Source organism: Pristiophorus japonicus, unplaced genomic scaffold (assembly GCF_044704955.1).
Source record: "Pristiophorus japonicus isolate sPriJap1 unplaced genomic scaffold, sPriJap1.hap1 HAP1_SCAFFOLD_288, whole genome shotgun sequence".
NCBI classification, from domain to species: domain Eukaryota; kingdom Metazoa; phylum Chordata; class Chondrichthyes; family Pristiophoridae; genus Pristiophorus; species Pristiophorus japonicus.
Genome location: NW_027252646.1, coordinates 7,551 through 23,117, shown reverse-complemented (window position 1 = coordinate 23,117; position 15,567 = coordinate 7,551). Strand labels below are relative to the sequence as shown.

At 51.4% G+C, this 15,567-nt stretch overlaps 2 non-coding genes across 2 annotated transcripts; both read left to right on the top strand.

Annotated features, from left to right (window-relative positions):
* Positions 1-1,458: 1,458 nt before the first annotated feature.
* Positions 1,459-1,531, top strand: trnat-agu (transfer RNA threonine (anticodon AGU)). Its single transcript has one exon. It is a non-coding gene; the product is annotated as a tRNA-Thr (tRNA).
* Positions 1,532-6,707: 5,176 nt separating this feature from the next.
* trnat-agu (transfer RNA threonine (anticodon AGU)) lies at positions 6,708-6,780 on the top strand. Its single transcript has one exon. It is a non-coding gene; the product is annotated as a tRNA-Thr (tRNA).
* Positions 6,781-15,567: the final 8,787 nt, after the last annotated feature.

Genomic DNA, 15,567 nt, shown 5'->3' with positions numbered 1-15,567 from the left:
AAGACATACAATCGCCATTCCTGGCTGTAGTTATTGTAGGTTTGTGGTTGTTGGTTCCGTGACCGGTCGGTTCTCCTTCTATCCGTTCTCTGCAGCGCCTCTTCCTTTCGTCTCCTTCTGTCTCTCTGTTTGTCCTTTTGCTTCATCTTTCCACCTCCTGCTTGTGTACCTTCCTGCTCCTTCCTGCTTGACCAGCTCTGCTGGGCAGGGCCACATTGACCGCATGGTCCCCAGACACGAGACTCCCCAAAGCAAGCGCTCGAATCGGAACTCCCACACGGCAAGCGAGACAAAGGTGGGCAGAGGAAACGTTACAGGGACACCCTCAAAGCCTCCCTTGATAAAATGCAACATCCCCACCGACACCTGGGAGTCCCTGGCCAAAGACCAGTCCCGCCCTAAGTGGAGGAAGTGCATCCGGGAGGGTGCTGAGCACCACAAGTCTCATCGCCGAGAGCGTGCAGAGACCAAGCGCAGGCAGCGGAAGGAGCGTGCGGCAAACCAGTCCCACCCTCCCCTTCCCTCAACAACTATCTGTCCCACCTGTGACAGGGACGGTAATTCCAGTATTAGACTGTTCAACCACCTGAGAACTCACTTTTAGAGTTGAAGCAAGTCTTACTCGATTCCGAGGGACTGCCGATGATGGTGATATTTATATCCACAGTAAGAATAAGTTCCCTGCTGGGCTGGTGTCTGATGAATGCATCTGGATCGATGCAGTGATTTGTTTAACTGGCTGTGCTGAGGAGTTTGACTGGCTACTAATTTGCACACGGAGTCGACAGTGCAAAAGATAACTCCTTATCCTTAATGCCCTGTTATCCAAAAATGTGCCTTTCCTTGGGTCCTTTATAGTCCTGTTTTCTTGCAGACCTGTAGTCTCTGGGGGGCACTGTGTTAACCCCTGTGGCCAATCAACTCTGGGACTTCCCGGATAGACAGTATCAATCTCTTTGTCTGTATGTATAACCAAGTTCAGTCCTTGACCTCAGCCATTGCTTTTAATGGGTGATGTGTCACCACTTGCCTTCCCCCTCCCAGGTAGTCCAAACGTTTTTACTTTAAAACAGTTTTACCGTGGTCTCTTCCTGTGCCTTGTTCCAAGAAAAATAGGTGTACCCTTACAGGTGAGAGAGACACAGAGAGAGAGAGAGAGTGAGAGACAAAGAAACAGACAGAGAATGAGAGAGACAGGGAGATGGAGAGACAGAGAGATTGAGAGAGAAAGAGAGAGAGAGACAGAGAGACAGAGAGATTGGGGCAGAGTGTGACTGAGTTGCCTTGGGATGTTTTACTATGTGAAAGACCCGATATATCGATGTTGAGAGGCGAATATTAGAAGAGACGGAGGCAAGTGTCTGGGGGATGAGACACAATCTGAGCGTTTCATTGACCCCTCCTCATTCTTCAAACACACAGCACTAACTGGGGAATGACCCACAGCCCAGTGTAGGTGGCTTCATAGCTCAGGGGTTAGAGCACTGGTCTAGTAAACCAGGGGTTATGGGTTCAAATCTCACTGAAGCCTACCTAAAATTAGCTCAGTATTTAAATACCTCTTTCTCTTTTCCCTTTCCGACAGATTCTCCCCCTCTCTCTCTCACTCCTCCCCCTCTCTCTCTCCCTTCCCCATCACGACCCGTTCGATATCTTTTTCTCACTCCTTCCACTCTCTCTTTTCCCTTCCCCTCTCTTTCCTGCTCCTTCCCCTGTCTTGCACAGAGCAGGTGGCTCCATAGCTCAGGGGTTAGAGCACTGGTCTAGTAACACAGGGGTCGTGCGTTCAAATCTCACTGGGGCCTACTCAAAATTAGCTCAGTATCTAAATATCTGTCTCTCTTTCTTCTTCCTTTCCTTTCAGATTCTCTCTCTCTCTTCCTTTCTCCTAGCTCTTACTTTCTGTCCCCTCTCTTCATCACTCCTTCCCTCTCTCCCCTTAACTTTTCTTTCCCCTTCCTCCCTCTCTCTTCTCTGCCCATCTTTCCTCCTCGCAGTCTCCCCTCCCCCCTCTCTCCTCTCACTCCTTCAGGAGCAGGCCATTGGGAAAAGCATAATTTGGTCAGGCAGAGTCAGCATGGATTTATGAAGGGGAAGTCATGTTTGACTAATTTGCTGGAATTCTTTGAGGATGTAACCAACAGGGTGGATAAAGGGGAACTCATTTTAAGAGCGGAAGCAAGTCTTCCTCGATTCCGAGGGACTGCCTCTTGCAATGTCTGTCAGCTTGTAATGTTTGTAGCTCCACATTGAGGATGTGGACGTATTGTGTACTGCAAGTGCAGAGTTAATAATAAACAGAATTCGGCGGGTTTCCGGAGACTTCCGAGAGAGCTGCGCGCCATGTTAGGAAGCTGTGTGTGCTGTGCCCTGTGAATATATCACACCTATGCTGATGATGTTAGAGACAAAGAGTGAGAGAGAAAGAGAAAGTCAGGTTGAGGAGGAAAAAGAGTAAGGGAGAGGCAGAATCCCATTCGGCCCATCGTATCCACACCGACCGGCCAAGAGCAACCCAGCCTCATCCAACTTTCCAGCTTGAGGTCTGTTAGTTGTAGCACTTCAAGTACTTTTTAAATGTAGTCAAGAACAAGCCCATCATTCCACGGTCAGTCTGGGAGCTGTTCAATATTTATAATTAAAGCCCTTGTTAATTGACAGTGAATTTAAATACTGAGCTAATTTTGAGTAGGCCCCAGTGAGATTTGAACCCACAACCCCTGGTTTACTAGACTGTGCTCTAACCCCTGAGCTATGGAGCCACCTGCCCTGGGCTGTGGGTCATTCCCCAGTTAGTGCTGTGTGTTTGAAGAATGAGGAGGTAAATGGTCCCCGGTGTCCAGGGCCACGCAGTGGATCTTGATGACTGGGGGCAGTGCTATGCGGCGAGGACAGGTTGGTGGAGGACCTTTGTCTTACGGATGTTTAGTGTAAGGCCCGTGCTTTCGTACGCCTCCGTAAATACTTTGACTATATCCTGGAGTTCAGCCTCTGAATGTGCGCAGATTCAGGCGTCGTCCGCGTACTGTAGCTCGACGACAGAGGTTGGGGTGATCTTGGTGATCATCGATTCCATTCATGCCGCTTCAAAGGGTACGTTTGCAAGGGCTGTGGAACAATGGGACACCTCCAACGTATGTGCAGGCGAGCTGCAAATCCTGCTAATCCTGCAAACCACATTGTTGCAGAGGAGGACAGATCCACGGCGAAACACGATGAACCAGAGCCTCAGACCGAGGAGGCAGAGGTATATGGGGTGCACACATTTACCACAAAGTGTCCCCCGATAATGCTGAAGGTTGAATTAAATGGACTCCCGGTGTCCATGGAGCTGGACACGGGCGCGAGCCAGTCCATAATGAGCAAAAAGACTTTCGATAAGTTGTGGTGCAACAAGGCTTCAAGGCCAGTCCTGACTCCCATTCGAACCAAACTTAGAACGTACACAAAGGAACTGATTCCCGTAATCGGCAGTGCTTCCGGAAAGATCTCCTACGATGGAGCGGTGCATGATTTACCACTGTGGGTGGTACCGGGCGATGGCCCCACGCTGTTCGGCAGGAGCTGGCTGGGAAAGATACATCCATCGACGACACCTCATGTGCCCAGGTCCTAAGCAAGTTCCCCTCGCTGTTCGAACCAGGCGTCGGGAAGTTCCAAGGAGCAAAAGTGCAGATCTATTTAATTCCGGGGGCGCGACCCATCCATCATAAGGTGAGAGCGGTACCTTACATGGTGAGAGAGAGGGTGGACATTGAGCTGGACAGGCTGCAACGAGAGGACATCATTTCGCCGATCGAATTCAATGAGTGGGCCAGTCTGATCGTTCCAATCCTCAAGGGAGACGGCACCGTCAGAATCTGTGGTGATTACAAAGTAACTATCAATCGTTTCTCCCTGCAGGATCAATACCCGCTACCAAAGGCTGATGACCTATTTGTCACGCTGGTTGGGGGGGAAAACATTCACGAAGCTGGACTTGACCTCGGCCTACATGACGCAGGAGCTGGTGGAATCTTCGAAAGGTCTCACCTGCCTCAACACGCACAAAGGTCTTTTCGTTTACAACAGATGCCCGTTTGGGATTCGATCGGCCACGGCGATATTCCAGAGGAACACGGAAAGCTTGCTGAAGTGGGTCCCGTGCACCGTGGTCTTCCAGGACGACATCTTGGTTACAGGTCGGGACACCGTCGAGCATTTGCAGAACGTGGAGGAGGTCCTTAGTCGGCTTAATCGTGTGGGGCTCGGGCTGAAATGCTCGCAGTGCGTTTTCCCGGTGCCTGAAGTGGAGTTCCCGGGGAGAAGAATCGCGGCGGACGGCATCAGGCCCACCGATTCGAAGACGGGGGCAATCGAGAAGGCACCGAGACCACGGAACGTGACGGAGCTGCGGTCGTTTCTAGGACTCCTGAACTATGTTGGTAACTTCTTACCGGGTCTCGGCACATTGTTAGAACCCCTGCACCCTCCACTGCGTAAGGGAGATGAATGGGTCTGGGGTAAAAGCCAAGAAAATGCCTTTGAGAAAGCTAGGAAGCTGTCATGTTCAAACAAATTGCTTGTGTTGTACGATCCATGTAAACGTTTGGTACGAGCATGTGATGCGTCGTCGTACGGGGTCGGGTGTGTGTTGTAACAAGCTAATGAATTTGGGAAATTGCAACCGGTTGCTTATGCAACCAGAAGTCTGTCGAAGGCCGAGAGGACCTACAGTATGATCGAGAGAGAAGCGTTAGTGTGTGTTTACGGGGTAAAGTAAATGTATCAATATCTGTTCGGGCTCAAATTCGAATTGGAAATCGACCACAAGCCACTTATATCCCTCCTTTCTGAAAATTAGGGGATAAATACGAACGCACCGGCCCGCATCCAGAGATGGGCGCTCACGTTGTCCACATACAACTCCGCCATCCGCCACAGGCCAGGCACAGAAAACTGTGCCGATGCTCTCAGTAGGCTGCCATTGCCCACCACCGGGGTGGAGATGACACAGCCCGCAGATTTAGTTATGGTAATGGAAGCATTCGAGAGTGAGCAATCACCTGTCACCGCCCGACAGATTAGAACCTGGATGAGCCAGGGCCCCTTACTGTCCTCAGTAAAAAGCCGTGTGCTCCACGGGAGTTGGTCTAGTGTCCCGTTAGAGATGAACGAAGAAATAAAGCCATACCAGCGACACAAAGATGAAATGTTTAGACAGGCAGATTGCCTCCTATGGGGCATTTGGGTAGGTATGCCAAAAAAGGGCAGGGGCACTTTCATTCGTGATCTCCACAGTACCCACCCAGGCATTGTAATGATGAAAGCGATAGCCAGATCCCACGGGTGGTGGCCCGGTATCGATGCAGACTTAGAGTCCTGTGTGCACAACTGTAATACATGTTCCCAGTTAAGCAACGCACCCAGGGAGGCGCCCCTATGTTTATGGTCTTGGCCCTCCAAACCGTGGTCTGGGGTTCATGTCGACTATGCAGGCCCATTCTTGGGGAAAAATGTTTTTAGTGGTTGTAGATATGTACTCCAAATGGATCGAATGTGTGATAATGCCGGCAAGCACGTCCGCTGCCACCATCGAAAGCCTACGGGCCGTGTTTGCCACGCACGGCCTGCCTGATGTCCTTGTAAGCGACAATGGGCCGTGCTTTACTGGTGCCGAGTTCAAGGAATTCATGACCCGCAATGGGGTCAAACATGTCACGCCTGCCCCGTTTAAGCCAGCGTCCGACGGTCAGGCAGAACGAGCAGTTCACACAATCAAGCAGAGCTTGAAAAGGGTAACTGAAGGCTCACTGCAGACTCGCTTGTCCCGAGTCCTGCTCAGTTACCGCACAAGACCCCACTCACTTACCGGGGTCCCTTCCACTGAACTGCTGATGAAAAGGGCACTTCAGACAAGGCTCTCGTTAGTCCACCCTGATCTACACGAACAGGTAGAGAGCAGGCGGCTTCAACAGAATACATAACGTGATCGCACAAATGTGTCACGTGAAATTGAAGTAAACGATCCTGTATTTGTGTTGAACTATGGACAAGGTCCCAAGTGGATTGCTGGCACTGTTTTGGCCAAAGAGGGGAGCAAGGTGTTAGTGGTCAAACTCGCAAATGGACTCACCTGCAGAAAACACTTGGACCAAATCAAACTCAGATTTACAGACTATCCAGAACAACCCACAACACACTCTACCGTCCGTCCAACACACAGACGTAGCAACCGACCCAGCGGTTGACCACGAAGCAGAACCCATCACCCCCCAGCAGTCCAGCAAGGCCAGCTGCACAGCAGCCCAGCGAGGGCCCAACAAATGATTCACCAACACCAGCATTTGCACCGAGACGATCAACCAGGGCAAGGAAGGCCCCAGATCGACTCACATTGTATACAGTTACACTATTGACTTTGGGGCAGGGGGCGGGGGGGAAGTGTTGTTACGAATGTAAACCTGTAATTATCATGTCTGACCACCAGAGGGCTTATCTCCTGGAGTCCCAAGGGATCCCACAATCCCTTGGGAGCACCTGTACTTAAGGAGACCTCACAGGCTGGAGAGGCACTCTGGAGACCTGTGATAAAGGACTAAGGTCACACCTTACTTTGAGCTTGCAGTATCTCATCTGACTCTTGATTCAAGACAGAACACCTTCCACTCTCTCTTTTCCCTGTCCCTCTCTTTCCTGCTCCTGCCCCTGAATTTACCAGAGCAGGTGGTTCCATAGCTCAGGGGTTAGAGCACTGGTCTAGTAAACCAGGGGTCGTGAGTTCAAATCTCACTGGGGCCTACTCAAAATTAGCTCAGTATTTAAATACCTCTCCATTTCCTACAGATTCTTCCCTTCCCCATCACAGCTCTTTTTCCCGCTATTTCGCTTTCCCCGTCTCGCCCTCCTTTCCCTCACTCGTATCAACCGCTCTCCTTCCCCATTTCTCCCCTGCCACTCTCTCTCTCCCCTTCCCCTCTCTCTCTCTCCCCTTCCACTGTCACTTCTTCCCAGTCTCCTCTTCCCCCTCTCTCTCACTCCTTCCACTCTCTCTTTACCCTTCCCCTCTCTTTCCTGCTCCTTCCGCTGACTTTCCCAGAGCAGGTGGTTCCATAGCTCAGGGGTTCGAGCACTGGTTTAGTAAATCATAGGTCATGGGTTCAAATCTCACTGAGGCCTACTCAAAATTAGTTTAGTGTTTAAATACCTGGCTGATCACCCCCCGACTCTCCCCAACTGAAAAATATCACATCCAACTCCCTCCTGCACATATCCAATGAACTGGCATCAATAACTCTCCGCGGCAGGGAACCCCACAGGCCAACAACTCCCTGAATAAAGACGTCTCTCCCAAACAGCCCACCCCCATCCCAAGAGCGTGCCCCCCGGCTCCGGACCCATCCAACACTGGGACCGCTCCCCCCTGCACCCAACACGGCCCGTCCCGTCAGAATCCTTCCCAAATGCCGAACACACTCGGATGTCGAGCACCCAGCCCCCGCGAAGACAACCACACCACATCCACCAATAGCCATCTGTGCAGAGTCCCGAACACTCCCAGCACTGAGGCACAGAGCCCCCAGGCCCGACCGTCCAACACACTTTGCCCCCTGCCCCTCCCACACCTTTGCTGCAATGTGGCCCCTCAATCCCATGCCCCATTCTCCATTCATCACCCAGCACAGGCCCCCACCTTGGGGGGTGGTAACCTTCTTGGGCTGGGAATTGTAGCCCACCCCAGCATGGAAGTCCTGCTCCCGACGCAGAATTGGCCTTACCACCCTTCAATAGAAGCAGAGTGCAATTTCCCAACTCCACTTCCTTTGTGGGCACTACCGGATGTTCATGTGACAGTGGGAACTGGTGTTCTCCACTCTCTGTCCTGTGACAGTGGGAACTGGTGCTCTCCACTCTCTGTCCTGTGACAGTGGGAACTGGTGCTCTCCACTCTCTGTCCTGTGACAGTGGGAACTGGTGCTCTCCACTCTCTGTCCTGTGACAGTGGGAACTGGTGCTCTCCACTCTCCCATCCTGTGACAGTGGGAACTGGTGTTCTCCACTCTCCCGTCCTGTGACAGTGGGAACTGGTGCTCTCCACTCTCTGTCCTGTGACAGTGGGAACTGGTGTTCTCCACTCTCTGTCCTGTGACAGTGGGAACTGGTGTTCTCCACTCTCTGTCCTGTGACAGTGGGAACTGGTGCTCTCCACTCTCCCGTCCTGTGACAGTGGGAACTGGTGTTCTCCACTCTATGTCCTGTGACAGTGGGAACTGGTGCTCTCCACTCTCCCGTCCTGTGACAGTGGGAACTGGTGCTCTCCAGTCTCTCTCCGTTCCGTTCACTCTCCTTCCCCTTTCTCTCTCCCAGTCCCCTTTCCTCCCTTACACTGTCTTTCTCACCCTTCCCACTCTCCACTTCCTCTGTCTTTCCTTTCCCCCTCTATCTCTACCCATCTCTCTTTCTCACTTTCCCTTTACCCTTTTCACCCTCTGCCATTCTTCCTCTCTCTCCCCTCCCTCCTCTCTCTCTCTGCCCTTCCCCCTTGAGAGACAGAGAGAGAGTGTGTCGGGGTGTGTGTTGTTCACTGATTGTTAGACCTCGGAACTTCTAGTGGGGAGAGGACAACACATGGAACAACATTTTAGGCTAAACCCAGGGTCCGTTGTATTACACAACAAAAAACCGACTAAAAACTACAGGACGAGACTGCTGAGAGAAATCGACTGAAGACATACAATCGCCATTCCTGGCTGTAGTTATTGTAGGTTTGTGGTTGTTGGTTCCGTGACCGTTCGGTTCTCCTTCTGTCCGTTCTCTGCAGCACCTCTTCCTTTCGTCTCCTTCTGTCTCTCTGTTTGTCCTTTTGCTTCATCTTTCCACCTCCTGCTTGTGTACCTTCCTGCTCCTTCCTGCTTGACCAGCTCCGCTGGGCAGGGCCACATTGTCCGCATGGTCCCCAGACACGAGACTCCCCAAAGCAAGCGCTCGAATCGGAACTCCCACACGGCAAGCGAGACAAAGGTGGACAGAGGAAACGTTACAAGGACCACCCTCAAAGCCTCCCTGATAAAGTTCAACATCCCCACCTACACCTGGGAGTCCCTGGGCCAAAGACCAGTCCGCCTGGAGTGGAGGAAGTGCATCCGGGAGGGCGCTGAGCACCTCGAGTCTCATCGCCGAGAGCGTGCAGAGACCAAGCGCAGGCAGCGGAAGGAGCGTGCGGCAAACATAATCACATAATAAATAGGAGCGAGAGAAAGTTAGAGAGTGAGATTGAGAGCGACAGAGAGCCAGAGAGAGAGTGACGGAGAGACAGAGAGACAGAGAGAGAGTGAGAGAGACAGAGAGATTGAGGCAGAGTGTGACTGAGTTGCCTTGGGATGTTTTACTACGTGAAAGACCCGATATATCGATGTTGAGGAGTCTGGGGGATGAGACACAATCTGAGCGTTTCACTGACCCCTCTTCATTCTTCAAACACACAGCACTAACTGAGGAATGACCCACAGCCCAGGGCAAGTGGTTCCATAGCTCAGGGGTTAGAGCACTGATCTAGTAAACCAGGGGTCGTGGGTTCCAATCTCACTTGGATCTATTCAAAATTGCCTCAGTACTTAAATTCACCATTAATTAACAAGGGGTTTAATTATAGATATTAAACAGCTCCGAGGTGGACTTTGGAACAACAGGCTCCAAATCTTTCTCTGCCCTCCACATCTGCACAACCTGTTCTACATTTTTATCTCGCTTTCCCCATCTCTCACTCATTCCCCTCTCTCACCCTCTGCTTTCTCCTCTTTCTCCTCCCTCTCTCTAACCCCTTCCCGCTCTTACAAACTCGTTACCCTCTCTCTCGCTCCTTCCCCCCTCTCTCTCACTCCTTCACTTTTCTCTCTCCCTTTCCCCTCTCCTCTTCTCGTCTCTCTTATATACTCTCTCTCCCCTTCCAAATCTCTCTCTCCCTTCCCCATCACGACCCGCTCTATATCTTTTTACCCCTCTCTCCCTTTCCTGCGATCTCGCTTTCCCCGTCTCTCACTCATTCCCCTCTCCCCCTTCCCCCTCCCTCGCCTCACCCTCTTTTCTTTGCCACTCTCTCCCCTTCCCTCACTCACACCTTCCCCTCTCGCTCCCCCTTCCACTCTCTCTCTCTCTCCCCATCCCCTCCCTCTATTTCCCCTTTCCCTCTCTCTTCCTCCCCCTCTCTCCCCTTCCCCACTCTCTCCCCTTCTCCTCCCTCTCTTTCGCCTCCCCTCTCTCGCTCCCCATTCCCTCTCTCTTCCTCCCTCTCTCGATCCTTCCCCACTCTTTCCCCTTCCCCCTCTCTCTCACTCCTTCCCCACTCTCTCCTCTTCCCCACTCTCTCCCCTTCCGCCTCTCTCTCACTCCTTCTGTTATGTATGTAAACCTGTAACTACCATGTCTAACCACCAGAGGGCTTGGAGTCCAAAGTGATCCCACAATCCCTTGGGAGCACCTGTATATAAAGAGGCCTCACAGGCTGGAGAGGCACTCTGAGATCTGCAATACAGGACTGCGGTCACACTTACTTTGAGCTCGCAGCATCTAGTCTGACTCTTTGTTCAAGACATAACAGCAGGCGACGAGGTACAGATGACGAACCCCAATGCAACAATGCGGAGAACTGTGAGCATCCTGGAGAAATTTTCGGAGGGTGAAGATTGGAAAACCTTCGTGGAACGACTTGACCAATACTTCGTGGCCAATGAGCTGGAAGAAGAAGCGAACACTGCCAAATGAAGGGTGATCCTCCTCACTCTACAAGGGAGTGTAAATCACCAGAGAGACTTAACCTGTGATCCCAATAAGATTTTGGTGGGGAGGTGATGTCATGTATTCAACTATCATTGTAACCCATGTATAAGCTGACCTAAGTTGTACACCTTGAGAACATTGACCACAAGGGGGTGAGCTTGTGGGAGACACTCCTAACCTGGACTTTCAGGTATAAAAGGGGAAGTTCCACCCACCTTCATCACTTGAGGTGTTGGTAATAAAGGGAACTGGTCACAGAGTGACCTTCTCTTAAGTATGGGCCTCTAGTGCATTTATACTGTATAATAAGGATATATTACAAGTCTTCTTCATATCCAGTCTGAGAGCACAAATATTTGTTTTAGATTCGATCCTGGAATGTGGCTGTCGCTCTCTGCTCCCATTCTCCCTTCCACCTTCCCCCCAGCTCTTTCCCCGACCCTTCCTCCTCTCCTCCCTCTCTCCCCTTCTGCCTTTTCACTCTCCCCTCTCATCTCTCCCCTCCACCCCTTCTTTCTTTTCCCGTTCCTTTTAGACTCTGCTCTTCTCCCTCTCTTCCCCTTCTCCCTCTCTCTCCCCTTCCTCACTCTCTCCCCTTCCCCTCTCTCTCCCCTTCCCCCTCTCTCTTTTCCCTTCCTTTCTTCCTCTCTCTCCCCTCTCTCTTGCTACCCTTCCCTCTTGAGAGACAGAGAGAGTGTGTATGTAAGGGTGTGTGTTGTTCACTGATTGTTAGACCTCGGAACTTAGAGTCGGGAGAGGACAACACATGGATCTCAATTTTAGGCTTAATCTCACTGGGGTCTGCTCAAAATTAGCTTAATATTTAAATTCACCATTAATTAACAAGCGTTTAATTATAAATATTAACCAGCTCCGAGACCGACCCTGGAACAGCAGGCTTGTCTCTCTGAGACACTCTCTCCCACTTCGACATCTTTTTTCCCACTATCTCGCTTTCCCCGTCTCTCACTCATTCCCCGCCTATCGCCTCACCCTCTCTCCTTCCCCCTCTCTTCCTTTCTCTCTCTCTCCACCCTCTCTCCCCTTCCACCTCTCCCTTTTCACTCTCCCTCTCCCTCCTCCCTTTCCCATTCCCCCTCTCTCCTCTCCCTCTCCCTCTCTTCTCTTTCCTTTCAGATTCTCCCCATCTCCCTCTCTCTCCCCTGCGTCCTTCCTCTCTCTCCTTCCCCCCCTCTCTCCCCTTCCCCTCTCTCCCCTTCCCTCTCTCACGCCTTCCTCCCTCTTCCTCCCTTCCACACTCTCTCTCCCCTTCTCATTGGGGTGATCGACCAGACAAACGCACCCTTCCGTCAACGTTACCGAGATGGTGCGAGACGAGAAGGCGCGACGAAACAATCCTGCTCTTCCCCTCCCTCTTTCCCCTTCCCCCTCTCTCTCCCCTCTCTTTCTCCCCTTCCCCTCTCTCTTCTTCCCTCTCTCTCTCCCCTTCCCCCCTCTCTCTCTCACCCCTTCCCCTGCCTCTCTTTCCTTTCCCTCTCTCTCCCCTCTCTCTCTCCCCTTCCCCCTCTCTCCCCACTTCCCCCCCTCTCTCTCCCCTCTCGCTCTCCCCTTCCCCCTCTCTCTCTCCCCTTCCCCTCTCTCTCATTCCTTCCCCTCTCTCTCATCCTTCCACTCTCTCTCATTCCTTCCACTCTCTCTCATTCCTTCCCCTCTCTCTCATTCCTTCCCCTCTCTCTCATTCCTTCCCCTCTCTCTCATTCCTTCCCCTCTCTCTCATCCTTCCACTCTCTCTCATTCCTTCCACTCTCTCTTTTCCCTTCCACTCTCTTTCCTGCTCCTTCCCCGGTCTTTTCTAGCGGAGCTGGCTCCATAGCTCAGGGGTTAGAGCACTGGTCTACTAAACCAGGCATCATGAGTTCAAATCTGACTGGGGCCTACTCAAAGTTCACTCAGTATTTAAATTCGCCATCAATTAACAAGGGGATAAATTATAAATATTAAACAGCTCCAAGACCAACCCTCAAACTCTTGATCTCTCTCTCTGCCTTCCCCATTGCTGCCTTTTATTTTTCTTCTCTCGCTCTCCTTCCCCCCTCTCCCTGTCCCCCTTTCCCCCCTCTCCCTGTCTCCCTTTCCCCCCTTCCCCTGTCTCTCTCCCTCCCTTCCCACTCTCCACTTCCTCTCTCTCCCCTTCCCCCTCTCTATTTCCGTCCCTCTGTACCCATCCTCTCCCGTTCCCCCGCTCCATTTCTTTCCTCCTCTGTCTCTCCTGTGTCCCGCTCTCTCTCTCTCTCTCTCTCCTCCACTCACTCTCCTTCCCCCTTTCTCACTCCCCCTTTCTCTCCCCCTTCCTCCCCTCCCCTTCCTCTCCCTTTCCTTCCACCTCTATCTCTCTCCAACCCCCTCCTTCTCTCTCCCCTCTCCCTTCCTTATCCTTCACTCTCTCTTCACCCTCTCTCTCTGTCACTCCTTCCCCTCTCACGACCCCCTCTCGCTCTCCCCTTCGCCCCTCCCTTCTCACTCTCCACTCCCCTCTCTGTCTATCTCCCGTTTCCCCTCTCAGCACACTACCCCAGTCCCATGTGCAAAGTTAAAGCACATGAGATTGGGGGTAGTGTGCTGACATGGATTGAGAACCGGTTGTCAGACAGGAAGCAAAGAGTAGGAGTAAATGGGTACTTTTCAGAATGGCAGGCAGTGACTAGTGGGGTACCGCAAGGTTCTGTGCTGGGGCCCCAGCTGTTTACATTGTACATTAATGATTTAGACCAGGGGATTAAATGTAGTATCTCCAGATTTGCGGATGACACTAAGTTGGGTGGCAGTGTGAGCTGCGAGGAGGATGCTATGAGGCTGCAGAGTGACTTGGATAGGTTAGGTGAGTGAGCAAATGCATGGCAGATGAAGTATAATGTGGATAAATGTGAGGTTATCCACTTTGGTGGTTAAAAATAGAGAGACAGACTATTATCTGAATGGTGACAGATTAGGAAAAGGGGAGGTGCAACGAGACCTGGGTGTCATGGTACATCAGTCATTGAAGGTTGGCATGCAGGTACAGCAGGTGGTTAAGAAAGCAAATGGCATGTTGGCCTTCATAGCGAGGGGATTTGAGTACAGGGGCAGGGAGGTGTTGCTACAGTTGTACAGGGCCTTGGTGAGGCCACACCTGGAGTATTGTGTACAGTTTTGGTCTCCTAACTTGAGGAAGGATATTCTTGCTATTGAGGGAATGCAGCAAAGGTTCACCAGACTGATTCCCGGGATGGTGGGACTGACATATCAAGAAATACTGGATCAACTGGGCTTGTATTCACTGGAGTTCAGAAGAATGAGAGGGGACCTCATAGAAACGTTTAAAATTCTGACGGGTTTAGACAGGTTAGATGCAGGAAGAATGTTCCCAATGTTGGGGAAGTCCAGAACCAGGGGTCACAGTCTAAGGATAAGGGGTAAGCCATTTAGGACCGAGATGAGGAGAAACTTCCTCACCCAGAGAGTGGTGAACCTGTGGAATTCTCTACCACAGAAAGTAGTTGAGGCCAATTCACTAAATATATTCAAAAAGGAGTTAGATGTAGTCCTTACTACTCGGGGGATCAAGGGGTATGGCGAGAAAGCAGGAATGGGGTACTGAAGTTGCATGATCAGCCATGAACTCATTGAATGGTGGTGCAGGCTCGAAGGGCCGAATGGCCTACTCCTGCACCTATTTTCTATGTGTCTATGTTTCTATGTTTCCCTTCCCCCTCTCTTTCCCCCACTCCCTCACCGTACCATTCTCTCTCGCCTTCCCCCTCTATCTCTCCCCTCCGTCTCTCCCTTAACCCCTCTCTTTCTCCCTTTCCTCCTCTCTCCCCTTCCCTCTCGAGAGACAGAGAGAAAGTGAGAGACAGAGAGAACGAGAGAGAGAGACACAGAGAGCCAGGCCAAGGCAGGTGGCTCCATAACTCGGGGGTAAGAGCTATGGTCTTGTTAAACCAGCAGTCGTGGGTTTAAATCTCACTAGGGCCGACTCAAAATTAGCTCAGTATTTAAATTCATGGTCAATTAACAAGGGCTTTAATTATAAATATTAACCAGCTCCAAAACCGACCCTGGAACAACAGGTTCCTTTTTTCTCTTTCCCCTTCCCCCTATCTCTCTCACTCCTTCCCCTCTCTCCCCCCTCCCCCTCTATCTCTTCCCCTCTCCTTTTCTCTCTCCCCTTCCCCATCCAGAAGCAGAGAAAAAGTGAGGGAGACACGGAGAGAGAGAGAGAGAGGCAGAGAATGAGAGAGAGACAGAGAGACAGAGAGATTGAGGCAGAGTGTGACTGAGTTGCCTTGGGATGTTTTACTACGTGAAAGACCCGATATATCGATGTTGAGAAGTGAATATTGAAGAGACGGAGGCAGGAGTCTGGGGGATGAGACACAATCTGAGCGTTTCAGTGACCCCTCCTCATTCTTCAAACACACAGCACTAACTGGGGAATGACCCACATCCCAGGGCAGGTGGTTCCATAGCTAAAGGGTTAGAGCATGGGTCTGGTAAACCAGGGGTTGTGGGTTCAAATCTCACTAGGGCCTACTCAGTATTTAAATTCACTGTCAATTAACAAGGACTTCAATTATAAATATTAAACAGCTCCAAGACAGACCCTGGAACTGCATGCTCTCGATTCCTCTCTCTCTGCCTTCCCCATCACTGCCCTTTATATTTCTCTCTCGTTCCATTCACTCTCCTTCCCCTTTCTCTCTCCCAGTCCCGGTTCATCCCTTGCACTGTCTTTCTCACCCTTCCCACTCTCCACTTCCTCTGTCTTTCCTTTCCCCCTCTATCTCTACCCATCTCTCGTTCTCACTTTCC